Source organism: Dermochelys coriacea, chromosome 14 (assembly GCF_009764565.3).
Source record: "Dermochelys coriacea isolate rDerCor1 chromosome 14, rDerCor1.pri.v4, whole genome shotgun sequence".
Classification (NCBI taxonomy): domain Eukaryota; kingdom Metazoa; phylum Chordata; order Testudines; family Dermochelyidae; genus Dermochelys; species Dermochelys coriacea.
The window spans coordinates 26788143-26804446 of record NC_050081.1 but is presented as its reverse complement, the minus strand read 5'-3'; the positions used below and the strand labels follow the sequence as shown (position 1 = coordinate 26804446).

Sequence of the window (16304 nt, the reverse complement as noted above, 5' to 3'; positions counted from 1 at the left end):
CCGTGTTGTACAGGGCCTAGCACAGGGAGGTCATGGTCGGGACAGGGCTCTGAGGGGCTTTGGTAATACAAATCACAATGACTGGCAGAGCAGGAAGGGGATGGATCTGCACCTGCATTCTGCTAGTGCTGTTATTGCCTTTCAGACCATGCAGCTCCATCGCGTTCAAGTTACAGAAAGCCTCTCTTCCACGTATTGCTGAGGTTCCTGTGTGTGACTGCAAAAGGGTGTGTGGGAGATAGGGAACCGGAGGGCTGGGTGGCAACATTTCCCAGAACCTAGCAGCCCCTGCAGCTTTGGGCCAGCCCTCACTTCTCCAATCCATCATTCTCATGCACCGTGTAAAATGTCTATTAGTCAAACTCCTCCCTCGACTCAGGGGCTGTGCTGAGCTGTGATGCAAACTAAGGGCTTGTGCACATGCTATGTCAGGGGTGTCTTTAGCCCTGTGGGTAAGACACTTGCTAAGGATGTGGAATACCAGTGTTGAAATCCTAACTCTAAAGCAGCAACTGGAGCTCAGCTTTCCCCACTGGGAGCACCTATCTAGAAGACCATAGGCTATGCTCTTCTCAGTCTCACCTGCTGCAGGTGTTCCACTTTGTACAAGTACAGAAATATTCATTGCTCTAGATGTGAGTGAGCATGAGTCTATAGCCTGGTGACTGAGGCACTACAATAGCCCAGATCAAATCTGCCTAGAAGTTAGGAGACATGTGGATCCTGACCTGAGCTTCACAGCTTGGGCCCATGTATCATATTAACAGGTGCTGGGCCTTGGAAAAAGTTTGGTGAGCAAGATACGTTTTTGGATAAAACTGTAGGCCAAACAACGAATGAGTAACAATGTGTCCAGGTTGAAAAGGGTTTTGTCCTCTGAGCTGGTTGGGCAGCAGATCAATGGCACATCAGTGCAGCAGAAAGGGGACAAAACTCTGGTAGTCCCTGGGAATTACAGAGCAGGAAATAGAAAAGGAGTACTTGTGGCACCTTAGAGACTAACAAATTTTCCACTCTATACGGCTAAATTCAGTGCCTTGCATAATGACAGGTTTCAGAGTAGCAGCTGTGTCAGTCTGTATTCGCAAAAAGAAAAGGAGTACTTGTGGCACCTTAGAGACTAACAAATTTAAAATTTGTTAGTCTCTAAGGTGCCACAAGTACTCCTTTTCTTTTTGCGAATACAGACTAACACGGCTGCTACTCTGAAACCTGTCAGAGCAGGAAATGTTACTCTGGTATCAGCTGAGCAAGGCCTTTGTCAAAGTCCTTCTCAAGACGCTCTTAGCCTGTTAAGGAAACTGAGAGCCAGATGGTGGTCATGACTCCCCAAGGGCATAGGGTGTCAGGCTCCCTGGTGCCAGCTACCCACACTGCAGTGGAAGCCTGGGGGAGGAGAGTAGTCTCCTCTGGACCCCTGCCCCATGCAGTACATTCTTCACCAGGCATCATCACTGGCTGCTTCTTGGGCTACTCCTGGGGCAGCACAGCAGTACGTGGCAAAGAATGGACTGACCCTGGAGACGGGAGATAAACAAGATATAGAACACGATCAGGGGAAAGAAATAGTGCTCAGCAGAGAGCGGCAGGCAGGCTGAACAGAAAAGCCCATTTGCAAGCTACATGTCGGATGCTGTTATGCTAGCACGGGCCCTGGTATCGTTGAGACGGAGCCAGTATTCTAGTCCATCTAATAGGAAGATTTCAGACCGGAATAAACTCAGCAGAGGGCAGAGCAGGTTGTTGTGCATCTGAGAGGCTCCTACTTCTCCTTTACATTCAGTGCATGCTACACAGCCCCCAGCTCAAGTTGAGATCAGCTCCTACCTTGGGAGCAGCTGGCGAAAGCTGAGCTCAGGCAGGCCTGCAGTGATGCTGGTGGGAAGTGCTTCTGAAGAACTTGCTAACCTAATAACAGCCTGATGATCCAAGGCATCAGCCTCAGATTGCTAAGAGTCTCCTTGGACTCTGCCCTGCCTTTGGACACTCAAATACTCATGGAGCCAAAACCCCTTTGGACTGTGCCCCTTTCTCTCTGACCATGGCAATCCACATCCTGGTGCATCTGGGCCTGGTTAATGCAGTTCTCCGTATTTCCTAATACGCTGCTCTCTCACTGGCTCCTCACTGAACAGAATCCAGTTTGTGGTTGATGTCCTGACTCAGAAACCACAGGTGCCAACTCCATGGGTGCTCCGGGGCTGGGAAAAATTAGTGGGTGCTCTGCATAGGCACCGATTCCGTGGGGGTGGAGGCGGGGGTTAGCACCCAGTGGAAAGTGGGGAAGTCAGTGCCTATGTCTGAAACCCTGCATGGAATGGTCCCAGCTACCAGTGGTGCCAATCAGGGGCAGTTGCGGGGTAAATGCCCATGCCCGTTCAGAGTTCTGTAGGCCGTAGAGCTGGGGGGCCATGGCCCAACCACTTTTACATAAGGGTCCCATACTAAAGCAGTACAGCTGCTGCTGGTACAGTCCAGAGCATTGTTGTGTGGAAATTTGACTCAGCAACCCCTGCGTTGCAGCAGAGCGGGACTGAGCCAAATGGTGTTGTGACCTGGCACATGGGGAGTCTGTTCTTGTAGGGCATAGCATGGGGGGGTCTGCTGAGACCTCGACTCCAGGCAGCCTTGGCTCATGCACTATGTGGGTAAGAGGGGAGACTCCCCAGCCAAGGGAGACTTGGGGTCCCTGCAAGGAGGTGGATGAGCGGGGACTGAAACAGGGTCCCTCCCAGGAGCAGGGAACAGAGACCAGAATTTGCCTCCCTCCCACCCCTGAAATATCTGAATTGACACCACTGCCAGCTACCGCACAACCCTCCCTTCACAACCACAAGCTGACAAAGCAGCTATTTCCCTTCACAACCACAAGTTCCCAGAGCAGCTGCGTTTTGCTCGACTACAGATGGCCAACAACCAACAGAGGGCACCTGATGCTCTTGGGAGATAGCGCCTCCATGAGTAGAACTCACTGCCAGGGTGAAATAAGAGTGGCCACTAACCTCAGCGCATTCAGAGCTAAATGCAGCCACTAGAGAGTCCATACTGGCCCCCTAGCCCCAACTCTTCTGTTTTCCCTGGACAGGCATGTGCTGAAACAAAGAACTGGAAGCGGATGCTACAGATCTACCTGTATTTTGCTAGGCTGCTGATCTTTCTTCTTCTCCCCAGCAACTGCAATTGTTGCAAAGTACGGGATGACATGCTTGGTGTTCACAGTCTTCCCAGCACCAGATTCTCCACTGTTGGGGAAAAAAAGTATGCACTTGTAAAAAAAAAAATGAAATCTATTCTTCCATCTTACTCACAGGTACTGGAATATACTCACCTGATCAGGATTGACTGGTTATCACAGTCTGAAAATAAAATGGTACAAAGAGCTATCAAATGGGCCATAGTGCACATTGCATCTGAAAGCCAAACTCTGTCTTATCTCCACCTCCACAGGCTCCACCAAAACCAAGAGACTCTGGCTGGGGCAGTGATTTTAATGTTTCATTTCCAAAGTTGTGATCGAAGCTGAGGAAACACCACACTTGGCTGGAGCTTGGATAAGCAGAAGGGGCCAGTTACAGAGCTGACTGGGCTGGAATTAGTTGTTCACAAGACTCTGGGTTTTCTATCAATATTTAAAATATTTATTGACAAAGTCAAATTCCCTGCCCTGCTCTGTCCCTAGCTCCCATCTGGAATATGACATGTGTCTGCACTCAGTTGCAGGTCAGGCCCTTAGGGACAGCTGCCAACTGGTGCTGTTAGAGTCGTATCCAAGCTGTTCTAATCTGCACTGGAGCTAGGGCTGGTCAGAGAATTGGGGAGCTGTAACCAGTTCCTTGATGCCCCCCTTCTCTGCGGCACTGAATATTAACCCCTTAGGCCCTGATTCTGCCTCACTTAGATATGCAGAGCAGTGCCAAAGTCTGAACCGTCAGGATATGACGCAGACTTCAGTTTTTTCTTAGGAAGTCAGGATTTCTTGCTCTAGGCAGAAAATATCCTACCTAGTCTGTATTAATTTTGACCACTCCCAGAAAAACTAAACTTTCTGGCAGAGGGGATGGCTAACGTAATGATATTAGTGTGGTCTCAAGCCCATTGCCTCTAGGAGTCCCCAGGCAGCAGCCAAACACAGATGAGCCAAGATTCTAACTCCTCATGAGGGAAGCCATTATTTGTCTCCCCATTTTATAGCTGGAGAGACAAAGGTGAGAGAAGGGAAGTGACTTGTCCAAGATGACTCAGTGAGCTACTGGAAGCGCTAAGCCTAGAAACTAGAGGTGGGGGAAAATTTTGGACAAATAATTTGCCAAAAAATGCAGTTTTGGTGGACCCCAAAGTAGTCACAAACTTGACCTGATAGTTTCAGCTTGGAAAAAGGTTTTCAAACCATGAATCGATCCCACTTTATAATCTTTAGCTCAATGGTTACAGCAGTTGCCTAGAATGTGGGAGACCCAGGTCTGAATCCCCACTCTGGAACAGAGACTTAAGTGCACAGCTTCTGCCTCCCAAGTGAGCAGCCTAACCAGCAGGCTATACTGGGATTGGCACCTCTTAATCTTGCCTGTTGCAGCTGTTCAACTTTGAATACATTCTTAAATGTTTATTGGGCCAGAAGGAAAGAGAATGGCTCTATACCCTGGTGATTAAGTCACTCCCCAGGAAGGTAGGAAATATGGACTCAAATCATCTTGCTGCCTGATTCAGAGCTGAGTACCTTCATCACCAGGCTATGGTCTCTCACTTTGGTCCAATGAATATTTAGATCTTTTTGCTTAAATGCTGAGTTCCGTTAACTGGGCAGCCAGCCCTGAACATAGCTGCAAAATACTCGGCTTTTCCCCTCCAGATAAATGACTCACCAGTTAACATGAACTGATAGGCATTGTCAGAGATGGAGAAGATGTGGGGTGGGGCCTCTTAATGCTTCTTGCCCCTGTAGCCAGCCACCACTTCTGGGTTGTACACTGGCAGCCACTTGTAGGGTTGACAGTGACACAGAAGAGGCCTGAGTAGATCTATACAAAGAAGAATGGAAGGACTGTTAGTTCTCATGTGCCCATGAGAATTAAATATCTTTATTCAGAAAAGAAGTTTTAAAAATCTGTTTACATAAATCATCCAGGCCACATAACGCTCTTTGAGGTTATACAAGACAGCGGGCTCATGGAGGTGGGTCATCAACACCATGTCCTCGATTTTATTGTATTTGGGAGGATTCATGGGGAAGACTTGGTCATCCTTGGCAGTCACAATCTGGAAAACCAGAAGATAACAGGTGAAGAAAGCAAGCAAGGAAACTTTCTGAACTGCATGAAAATGACTTTAAGTGGATGGTTTAATTTCCTACTTACTCTGTCATCGTATGTTTTGACTGTGACTTTGTCACTCTCCCTGCTCTGGATGATTCCTTTCACATACATTTCTTTATCATCGATTACAAAGCAGGCTGCTTTAGCATCAAATGGGCGATTCTGGGCCTCAATCCTCTCCTTCTCAGGCTTCCGCATATAGGGAGCAGCATCTCCAAAGATTGACATCTCCGCATCCAAGCTCATGATTGAAGTTTGGCTGGGGAACCAAGGATGTGTTTGAAATTCAGCACTGTCTGTCAAAGGACAGTTTCAGTGCCAGGACTTCTGAACACACTCTCTTTTTTCCATATTTAGGGACTGGGCTGTGTAAACCATTACCAGAACTTATTGACAGGACTGGGGTCACTACAGGCCTAAGTTCAGTCTGGAATTAAAAGCAGATAAAAGAATACCTAGAAACAACATCTACATAAAGTCAGTAGTCCTGAATGATGGACATTCTAGGGCTTTTGAGGAATTAGCGAACGAAATAATGGAACCACTGATGATTGCTTTAGAAAGGGCTTGGAGAATTAAAGGTATCAGAGAAATGGGGAGAAAAGCAAAACTGAATCTATCTTAAACTAAAAACATGATCCTGAAATCCATCATTCTGTAGTCTAAAGGCTTGTCTCCATAGAGACTTATAGCATAGCAAGTCAGGGTGTGAATGTACAGGGCACTAAGGTGCTGCCAAGCACTAAATGTTCTGTAGTGAGTAGCTAGTGGAGTCCCATAGGATCCAGTACTAGTCAATATTTTCATTAATGATTTGGATAATGGAGTGGAAAGTATGCTTCTGAAATCTGTCGATGACACCAAGCTGGCAGGTGTTGCAAGCACTTTGGAGAACATGATTATAATTCAAATCAGTCTTGAAACATTGGAGAATTGGTTCACTATCCTGTTCACCAAAGCACCAGCATTTCCATGAGCATGAGGAAAGGAATTGCCTCAGGCTGCCCTGGCTCCATTAGCTCTGTGGGGAAGGTGGAGGGATTGGCCATGGCCATAACACTGGCCCCACTGGCCCCAGGACCTGTTATATGGGGAGGAAGCAAGATATGCATTGTTCTTCCTGAGGAAATCCTTCAAAGCTAATGCAGCCGGGGATTCACTTCTCGGTAGAACCTCCCGCACTGTGCTGCAAGCTCCTTTCAAAGCAGAGCTTCCTGTTCAGGGTCCAGTGGCGCTATTGAGGGACCCCAGCTTGCTCTGCTGAAGAGGGGTCATGGCAACCTCCACTCCCCCCGCCCGAGGGAATGACCTGGGGAAAACACAAACACAGGAACAGCATAGAGTTTTCATGGAAATGACCGGTCTGATCACCGGTGAATGGGGAGGTAAATTAACTATTTGGACTGCCAAGAATGTGCCCTATCTCCAGAAGGACCTTTCCATTCTCTTCAGAGCATTTTACTGAGGGACAAATGTGATTATTTTCTAAAAGCAAAGTGGAACCTGCGTGGAATAGAACTGCATTGTATTGGGAAGGCAGGTCACACGCTTCCACAAGCTGTATGGAGGCCGAGACCTCTAGCAAACACAATCAGCACCATTCTGAAGCAGAACAGGGGTGGGTGGGCTGGTGGGGGGTGGGGAAGACTTTAACAGGCTCCTCTCACAACAGTCAATGGTCTTTGCTGATCAACAGGCTGCAAACAGTTACACAGGTGCAGAATACCGTTGGCTGGTTTTGTTTACTTCATATAACAAACCTCTTACTTTTACTTAGCAAAACAGTGCGCTGGTCATGCCGGGCTCTCACAGATCATTTTGGGGTTTTGTTTCATTTCCGATGATGGGTTTTGTCATTTAAATTTATAACTCATATTTTGTATTCACCAAATGCGTGTTTGATGCCTGGCAGACTGCTTGTTGAATTCTCCTGACAGTTCTCTGCACCCCTTCTGCCCAGAACTGAATCATTCCTTATATTAAACACCATGGAACGCATTCTTGCCAATGAAAAGAGGACACACAATTCTGGGGTACTTGGTTTACAGCAACTTTATACTATTGGATCATCCATCTAGCGACTCGCTACCACATTTCCCTTGCATTTTGGGTCAGATCTTAAGTGTCTGCCCTATAACTGATCCAAGAGTCTGCCCTATCAGGGCTACAGTGCATGCCAAGCCAGGGTGTGACTCAACAGTGCGCTAGCCTGTGGGTACTGACCGTCCCTGTGGACCCTGCTACCACACCCTGAAAGATCTTAGTGCATTTTGATCTGCTGCTGTTTCAAAGTGGAGTCATTCAAAATGCACTAAGGAACTTTTAGTACAGGGTAGTAGGGTCCACAGGCCAGTTAGTGCAAAGCAGGTGTTCGTGCCCCACCTGCCATGTACTAGCAGACCATGTAGACAAGCCTTTACCGATCCATAAGACACTTTGCAATGGTCAGTTTGATTAGACTCTTGCAGAAAGATGCTAGCACTTGGCTGTAGTATGCTGATGTACTTACTGCTAACAAAACTCCAGCAAGTCTGTGTATTCCCATCGGGGCTGCCACCTGTCTCTCTGAGCAATATGGACCAGAGCTAATTAGCACAACATCTTACTTCTACCTTTCTAAGGTCTGCTTGCTCTGCTACAAGGTGGGAATTGCTAGTCTGGCAGGAAGGCTTTTGCCCATTCTGCTGACATTGGTAAAGCTAATCCTATTGGTAATTCATGAACAAATTTCCAGCTTTCCCAGGAGCTTCAAAGAGCAAGGGCAGCATGTGCTAGCTGGAGAGATCGGTCAGTACCGCACACCAGACAGCATTTCATCTTGTGTGTAAACTACACACATTGCTCAGGGATATCAGCACAGATATACACTTCATTTAAGATGACTCTTACCTTCAGTAACTCAAGGAGGCAAACTGTGTTCGGTATCTCCTTATGACGTTGAAAGGAAAGGACAAGAAAGTTAAATCCAAGAGAGTTCATTGTCTTGGTTATCTAGTAGCTTAATGTCTTTTACCATATACTCTGAGTATTACTGTACTACACAGCTGAATAATAGGATTGTGGAAAAGGGAGCATGTTTCCCATTTCATATATAATTGCTCTTAACCATTAAACTACATAGGAGTTCCTCTGGACTACCAATTTGGATCCAAGCCCCACTGAGAACCGGATGTATCCCACTATCTTACTGTAAACTGTTGATATTAGAATGCTGAACCAGCGAATTGAGGTGCTGGGAAAGGTCAGATGCATTAAATACATTGTCCTGCATCACTTGTAGTAACCTGCACTGTTAGCTTTTTTGTGCAGTTGGCAGGCTAAAAGGTGGTGAAGTGTGCTGAGGGGCTTCCTTCTGCTTTTATCACCACAACCACATGTGCACAGCATGGGACTGTTATCTCTTACACTAAATGTGAGTGTCTCCAGAGTGTCAGAAATGGGGAGTGGGGCAGATCTTGCTCTTTCCTGAACTCTCATGCTCTTCAGCTGAGCAACATCGAAGTCCAGGGCCCCAAAGTGTGGGCAGGCATCTGAGACTTACCTTGAGATGCTGAGCTGACAAAGAATAAGGGAGCCTTAGCCCTAGCCTCTTTATACACTGTCATCTGCCAACACAGCACTCTACCCCTCTATTTTTGGTGAATAATAATTTACTCTTTAGTTGTAAATGTGTTGAAGCTCTGATCTGTCACTCTCTGTTAATTACTGAGAGACATGATTGGCTGAAGGTTGCATGGAGTCAGCTGCCCTGAGATTTTTTCTTAGTCACACGCATTGCCCTCTGAAAGGCTGAGACTGGCCTGGGGGATGGAGGAAGCTGGAAAAAGGCCCTGATAATCCCAGATAAAGGAATTGTCTGCACACGACTTTGGGAGATTACTTCAACCGGCAAGAGATTTCTTTTCAAAATGTAGGTTTCACAGATTGTAGCTTTCTAGTGCAAATCACATCTATCTATCTATCTATCTATCTATCTATCTATCTATCTATCTATCTATCTATCTATCTATCATTTACAGTGATAGAGAAATAGGAAAAAAAAGCATGTAAGGCATGATTCTCATTTACACTATTCCCCCTTTTCACCTGTCTGCCAGGGTGAAGCACTTTGACTCATTCACTCCCATGTTAGGTTCCCTTTACACATACCACCATACCATGGCCCTGCCCCGCACTTGGAGTGATAGTGGAAGGGAGCCCCTCCCCTCCTGCAAATGCAGGAGTCTCAGCATGGGGTCCCCTCCTTCATCCAGGAGTGGCAGCAGGGCCCACCTCCCCTTAGGAACAGCAAGGGAGGCAACAAGGGGTCCCTTCTGCCCCTGGAGAGGCAGGGAGCTCCAGTATTTACCCCAGCTACCATGATGTATCTGCTTGGGTGAGTGAATGGGCCAGGCCTGCTGCACCTTCCCTTCCCACCCCACGCAAAAAAGTTTCTCTGCTGTGGCCCCCCCAGAGCATGAAGGGGGCTGTTTTCCCCTTACAGAGCTATTGTTTCAGGCTCTCTGCAGATGCAGGCAGTTGTCACTGCATCGGTTACACTCAGATCATAATCTCAAACTTTTGTTTGCAAACACAAGGGCTAGAATTTACTTTTTAAAAAAAGTGAAAGCTGAGATTCAGCTGGAATCCCTAGCCCTGTGTCTTAACCCTAACCTGAAAATATATGGAGAAGATATTTTCCTATTCCTATAATGTAGTGTGGGGAGGACCTTTTAGTAATGACATAAGAAAAAGAAAAATGCTTCCTTTATAATGTAGACCAGTAAGTGTGTGTGTGTGTGTTTGTACGGAGTGTGTGTGTGTCTGATAGTTTCATAGAGTTTAAGGCTAGAAGGGACCATTAGATCATTTAGTCTGACCTCCTGTGTATCACAGGCCACTACATTTCACCCAGTTACCCCTGTATTAATCCCAAAGATTTTAGTTAAACCAAAACATTTCAGCCTTTGGGAGACTAAATTGTGTGCCACAGGTGTAGATCAAGAGAGGCTGAGGTGCCAGCAGTGCCAAAGGCCCCACCAGTGGCCTAGGCCCCTGAAGTGTCAGGGAATTAATATAGTGAGTTATGCCCGTAGGGTCCAGCAGGCGAACCATGCTGCAGAAAAAGGTGAAAAACCCCAAGGTCCCTGCCAATCCAATCTGGGAGAAAATTCCTTCCTGACCTCTAATCTGCCAATCAGTTAGATCCTGAGCCCGTGAGCAAGACACCCCACCAGGCATCTAAAAAAAGGGATTGTCTACCATGTCACAGCATTGGCCCACCCTGTTCAGCATCCCATCTCCAGCTGTGGCCAGTTCTGATACTTCAGGGAAAGGCAAAAGTAACTAGAATACATCAGGTCAATCATGCCTCTGGCAGCGGGGAAGGACCCCTCCAAGCAACTGACTTAAGCCTGAAGCCTGAGATTTGATTATTGTCATTATCTTAAAGCAGAGATGCAAATGTTCTGAGCATGTTGAGGATAATACAGGCAATCCCATTCTCCCCACAGCCCATAAAGGAAGGGGATGAATATGGGGACTCATTGAAACACAAGCTCTAAAGCCAGAAGGGACCACCCAGTCCACTTACACACATACACTCATGCCGTAGAATATTTCCCAGAAACTCGATTAAAGTATATCTTTCAGAAAGATATCTTGTCTCATCTTGGACACTGAAAACAATAGTGAGTCAACCATCTCCCCTGCTAAGCAGTTCCAACCTTTAATTACCCTCACTGCTTGGAAATTGCATCTCATTTCATGGTTGAATTTGTCAAACTTCAACTTCCAGCCATTAGATCTTGTTTTGCCAATGTCACCAAGATTGAAAAGCCCCCTGCTCTCAAGTCTCTTTTCCCTGTGTCATTGCCTAGACACAGTGATCATGTCACCTCTCAGCCTTCTCTTCAATAAGCTGAATAAATTGAGCTGCTTAAGCCTCACATCATAAGGCTTGTTTGTTTTCCAGCATCTGGATCATTTTAGTAGCCTCTCCTTTGAACTCTCTCCAGAATTTCCACATCCTTCTTGAAGTGTGGTCAACAGAACTGGACACAGAATTCTAGTTGTGGTCCTACCAATGCAGTGTACACAAGCAATATCACTGCCCTTCTGTTACACAGAGACCCATTGGTGGTTCACTGCTCTGTGTCAGCATCTTGTGTCAGGCCTGACAGACTCACTACACCTCACACACTGGTGTCATGATATAGACCCAAAAAGTGGCCTGTAAGGTACCAGCTACAAACTAATAACATGCTGGTTCTGAAAATCCTTGCATGATTTATGTACGGGCTATGCACAAAAAGTTCTGGACATGTGCTGGAATTACATCCTTAAAATGTGTTTGGAAAGCAATGCCTAAGTGCAGTCTGCTCTAGACAAAGGACTATGGATATACTTGTCTGACCAGCCTCACAAAGACAATGAAAAAGCATTTACATAAACAAAGCTATCAAGCTAACAAGCAGGGGAGAAAAGTGCAAGACATCTCTTCCCAGCCTGAGTACAGGAACTTTATCTGAGAATACATGTAATGGGTTTACTGGTCTATAAAGGGTCTGAACCTCAGATGATAAGCAATTGAATAAACTGATTTTAAACAATATTAGTGTGTTTTAAAAGTATATTGAGTAAGGTCTTTTATGAAAGCCTATGACACACAAGTGGTTAATGTCATTGTGAAATGTCTGTATTAACTTTCTATGAGAATTATGGATACTCATTGATATTATGTTTAAGGTCTGTGACCATTTTTCTCTCAGACAGGAGGGAAGGCAGCTATCTATGTGTCTCCAATGTAAATTAAGCAGTGTGGAATCAAAACAGTGGAAGCCCTATTTACATACGAATCAAACAGGAAGAGAAGAGCAGCACGAAGCCATCCTGCTGCTTGGAGCTGGGTCAGTGAACTATGGGAAATGTAAACAGAAACAGAAAGCCTTTTTGGTATCCATCATTGGGGGATTAAAAGGGGCTAGAGCTCTTGAATTCACAGAATGTTGGATCCTTCAACCAAGGTGGTTGCAGTCTCTGGGAACTGACTACAGGTGATAAACCTGCTTTGTCAAAGATTGTAACTTGCTGAAATTAAGTTTTAGCCTTAGAAGCATATTTTTACTTTTGTTTGCTTGTCACTCTTTCTATCTTTATTCCTTATACTTGGTGTCACTTAAATCTATGATTTTTTGTGTAGTAAACTTGTTTTACTTTATTATAAACCAAATGAGTGCTATGATTGAAATAAGAGTGTTTGTCAAACCCCAGTTAAATTAATGAGATGCAGTGTAATGTCTCTTCATAGGAGAAATGAATTTAATAACTTCAGTAAGTGTTCAGTGAAAGGGCTGGATGATTTGGGGGAAATTCAGGACTAGGAAGGTGCTGGCATCATCCAGCAAAGAGTAACTGGGCAGTAGAAGCCTTGCTGTGACTGAATGCTTGTCTGCTGGCTGTTGCTGTCAGGAATGTGAGCTGCAGCAGCATTGCATTGAAGGTACCCAGAGTTGCAGGGCAGGTGGTGACATGATCCTTCACTGCTCTGTATTGAACCCCAAAGCGTCACACCTACTTCTACTCGATATTCTCTTTTTGTACATCCAAGAATCTCATTAGCCCTTTTTGCCACAGCATTGCACTGAGAGCTCATGTAGAAGCAATTATCTACAATGATCCCTTCTCTGAGGCACTGTTTTCCAAGATAGAGTCTCCCATCCTGTAGGTATAACCTGTGTTCTTGGTTCCCAGATGTATTATTATTTGGCTGTATTAAAAACCCATTTTGTTGGATTGTGACCACTTAACTAGGTGATTCTGATCACTCTGTAGCAGTAACCTGTCCTCATTATTTGCTATCCCACCAATCTTTGTGTCATCTGCAAACTTTAGCAGCAAAGGTTTTATATCATCGTCTAGATTGTTGATAAAAATATTAAATAGTGTTCAACTAAGAAACAATCCCGTGAAACCATGCTAGAAACAGCCAGACGTATTGATGTCTCCCCATTAACAACTACATTCTGAGATCTGTCAATGAACCAGATTATTTTTTATCAATTTATATGTGCCCAGTTAGTTTCATATAATGCAATCTTTTCAATCAAAATGTCATGTGGTACTAAGACAAATGCCTTGCAGAAATCCAAATATACTATACCAAGACAGTTACCTTTATGTACCAGACATGTAATCCTATCAAAATAAGGTTAGTTTGACAAGATGTACCTTCCATGAAACCATGCCGACTGGCATTAATTATATTTGTAGCTGCAGTGAGGCAGAGTGGCCTCCCTCTGGACTTAAGAGTGAGAGACACTACTTTCCCCCTGTTGGGTGGAGCCAAACTCTCCCCCCCTTCACCGGAAGTTCCAGGGTGGGACAGGAAGTATAAAGTTCAGTGGACCTTGCTTCTAAGAAGCCGAGCCTTCTGCAGGACCTGAGCAGACCAGCGCCGTACTGCCTGAAGAGACGCTGAGGCTCCCACCCTGTGCATCTTGGGGAATACCTGGGGAACTAGACATGGTGGGGAAGTCTCAGACTTGGGTGAGCCAATGCACTTGCCCAACTCCAAAAACAGGCTTAGGCAGCCAGAAATAGTTTTATCTGTTTGGGCACCTTTGACATGACTGTCCCATAATGTACTACAGCTTTGGCCAGGTGTGGACCGGGGAGTCTAGGGCCTGTAAGCAGCCCTTGGGTAAGGTGACAATTCCCCTCGATGTGGAGTGCTGAAGGCTCCCCTTGTCCTGTTGTCAGTGATTAGCACCTCATTCAAGAGGTTCACCATGGACCTCGTGGGGCTCTTCACAAAGAGCATCGTGAAGTTCAAATATATCCTGGTGGTTTTAGATTATGCCACCTGGTTTCCCCCAGTGATCCCCCTCTGAAACATCCTGGCATGAACCATAGATGAAAAAACATTAAATCAGTTTTTGGTCCAACAGGATTTAGTCAAATCACTGCTGATAAAGTATGTTGAAGACACAAAGATCATTGGGGCCCTAAATAATGATGAGAACAAACCTCTGATGCAGAACAATCTGGATCACTTTGAAAGCTGGGCAGTTAAACAACATGAATTTTAAGGCAGCCATACACAATCTAATAGATCTAGGAACAAATAGAGTAGGTCACACTGAAAGGCTGAGGACCTGCATCCTGGGAAGCAGAGACTTTGAAAAGAATGTAGGGGTCATGAACGTCTGGTGCGATACTGTGACAAAAAGACTTAATATGCTTCTTGGCTGTATAAACCATAATATCAACTAAGAACAGGGAGGTGATATTATCCTGTATGCAATGCAGGGGAGACTGTTGCTGGATACTGTGTCTAATTCTGGTATCCGCACTTGAACAAGGATGTTAAAAAACTGGAGAGGGTTATAAGAAGAGCTGCAAAAAACCCTCTAGCTTCTGGAGAATAAGTCTTATGACACGCGATTTAAGGTATTCAATCTATTTATCAGAAAAAAGGTGCTTACCAATTGCTTGCTGTTCATAAATTGCATAGTCAATTGCTTGGCCAGACGTTAGTTTGTTATAAAATATATTCATGAGACCAAATAACCAACATCAGTCAGGTTTATTGCTATAAGTCAGTAAAAATATAGTACAGGAAAAAGGTTCTATATGATACCAGTCTCCAGGAAGCTGTCTTATGCAGCGATGTTTCATTCACCTTACAGAGAAGGGGTGCACCCAGAGATACACATTTCAGTTGGTATTATTTATATAATGATTTTACAAGTTATACGTCTCTTTACGCTTCACTAAAATCCAACCCATCAGTTTATCCCAGTTACCTACATTGTTGTTACTTTCTTTTCTTTGTTTTGAATACTAGCATTCTAGGTACTGGTCAATATAGCTGTGATTCATTGAGGACCGAGGACTTTTGCTGCTGGATAGGGATAGTTGGCACAAAGAGGATTTTGCTTCCTTGAATGACCCCACTTGCTGAGGGACCATGCGTCAAGCTAAGCATCTTGGCATTATTTCCAACCACACCATTTCAATGGACACTGACAAGATGCAAAAAAATGTCAGCAGCAAACTTTGTGCACTTGTTTGTCCTACAAAGCCATTGCCCTTGTGGGCAAAAGAGCTGATCATTCACTTCCCGGTTTACAGGGCTGTCAGCAGGACTCAACAGTTGCTTGAAGATGGTGCAGAGTACAGCAGCACACCTGCTCGTAGCACGGAGCCGCTTTGATCACATTACAGCTACCCAGTATTCTTTACACTGCACACATGTGATGAGATGGCTGCTGGACTTTAAGTTGACCTTTTTTATTCTTAAAATGGGCTCTGGCACTGTCCAAGACCTCCTCTTAGAGCTTAGTCCTGGTGAGTATCTGAATTTTCACACACACACACACACACACCTTTCAGGTGTGTCATCATTCCACCATTGGAATTGCATCATTGCACCATTGCAGGTGCGTGTGTGATTACTGTGATGACACCTGAGGGTAGCACTGCCCTCCACCACATGTCCTCCTCCACTTGCATCTCCCCTGCCCAGTTTTTAACATAGTTGGAAAACCACATTTCTTCAGAGGTGTTTTCCATGTTCAGTGCTGTGGCCTCTATGTCGGAATCCCCCCACCCCCGCTCCCATTTTTAACAATTCAACATTTTTGGCCTTTTAAATAATTTATCTCTGTTATTTGTATCGTATCTAGCACTGCTTGTGAATGGGCCTGAGTGCCTCAGTGCATGCACTTTATAAAAAACATCATTGTTTATGGGGCAAATCAGTGCACTGTGTGTAAAGGAGCTGTGTGCTGGGGATTCTGTAGGATGGACTCAAGAGGAAGAACTCCTCCCCGCAGAACACAGCCCAGCAATATGACCTGACTGTAGCTTCAAAGCTGCAGTAGTCCTCACTGTACCACTTGGCAAAGTCCTGCCTATTGAAGCCTTAGAATCCTAGAACTGTCGGGCTGGAAGGGCCCTCGAGAGATAATCCAGCGCCCTTTGCCAAGGAAGGACCAAGTGTGGCTAGGG

The 16304-nt window shown here is 45.4% G+C and overlaps 1 pseudogene; it reads right to left on the bottom strand.

Annotated features, from left to right (window-relative positions):
* Window positions 1-5558, bottom strand: part of LOC119843004 — a 44637-nt pseudogene extending 39079 nt beyond the window's left edge.
* Between the last annotated feature and the right edge of the window lie 10746 nt (window positions 5559-16304).